Here is a 1,566-nt window from a genome sequence, read left to right on the forward strand (position 1 = left end):
TCACCGGCGTCGAGGTGGACCGAAGCCTCCTGGCGTACGCCACCGTCAGAGGGGGGTGCGCGGAGGCCGAGGAGGCGACATCCACCGCCACCGAGGCGGCAGGGGAAGCCGGCGAGGCGAGGGCGAGGCTGGACGCCACCGACACGGGGAGGAGGGCGGGCGACCCCAGAGCCACCCCCACCGCAGCCCCCGAGGGCGGAGGGGACTGGAGGGCCGCGGAGGGGGCGACGAGCTCCCCCACGTCGCCAATCGCGGGGGACACCTGAGAGGCCGAGCCGGCGGGGGGGAGCTCAGCCCCTGGTGTCGCGGGGCGATGGGTGGAGGCGGTGTCGGGGGAGCGGGGGGACGAAGGTGGGGCGACGAGGAGGCTCACGCTGGAGATGTCCCCGGTCGACTCCGACGCCGATGGGGAGGGAGCCAGAGGGGTGGCCAGGCGGAGGGCCACCGCGAGATCGGTGGCCGACACCCGGGTACGCCCTGGCCCCGCCCCGCCCCGACCCGCGGGGGGGTTGGAGGAGTCCCGAACCGGGGAGTGAGAGTGCTCTGACTCATCCTCATCCTCGGCAGGATCGTCGAAGCGTGAGGAGCGCGAGCGGCGGCGGTGGGAGTCGTCATCATCAGCCGGGCCCCCCCCCAAGAGACTGCCAGCGGCGGGGCGGGGGCGGCCGACGTGGGACGGAGGCTCGGGGCGGATCTTGAGGTCGTAGCCGTCATCGTTGAAGAAGACCCGGATCGTGACGTGGAGCTTGGAGGAGTCCAGGCATTTCACCTTAACCCGGACCTCCTCCTCCTTGCGCAGGGAGAGCTCATCCACCACCACCACCCGGCCCAGAATCTTGGACATACTGCGGATGGTCCGCTCGGAACGGGCAACATCAGGGAGGCCGGAAATGAGGAGCCAGGCCGTGTCCAGGGTAGCAACGGCTCTGGGATCCCACTGCGGCTCAGAGATGTTCACCACGATGTCGTTGAGGGCCAGGGTGATGTTGTTGCTGCGGGTGCAGAAGCCCATGCTCATCGTGTCTGGGAACACCACAGAGAAGGAGCTGGGAGCCGTGGGGGTCACCTGCCAGTCCCACGAGCAGCGGCACAGGTGGTTGAGCTCAGCCTCAATCAGCTCCGAAGTGGCGACGGCCTCTCCCACAACCGTCACCAGGGCCAGCAGCGAGGGGGGCGGTGGGGCGAGCTCGGGCACCTCGATGTGGAAGAAGGCCAAGTCCTCGATGCCGTGCCCATACATCATGAGCTCCTCTGTCACCAGGCGATCCGGACACAGAATCGCGGGGTGCCCGGACTCCTTGCATAAGTAGCACGATGGTGGGTTGGGGCATGCCACCTGGAAGTGGCCGGAGAGGCCGCAGTTGAAGCACGGTTGAGCCACGGCCGTGGCGGAGGCACCCTGAGGAGGAGCCACGGTAGCAGTGGAAGTGGCGGCTTGAGGGCGCGGAGGGCCCTTCTTCTTCTTCTTCTTGGCTCCCGAGCGTCCCCGGTTGCCGTTGCCGCCGTTGGCCGGTGGAAACGCCGCCTGGGAGCGGGGAGGCTGGTAGCGGCGGGAGGGGGAGCCGG

This window comes from Triticum dicoccoides, chromosome 7A, assembly GCF_002162155.2.
Source record: "Triticum dicoccoides isolate Atlit2015 ecotype Zavitan chromosome 7A, WEW_v2.0, whole genome shotgun sequence".
In the NCBI taxonomy this organism is placed as follows: Eukaryota; Viridiplantae; Streptophyta; class Magnoliopsida; order Poales; family Poaceae; genus Triticum; species Triticum dicoccoides.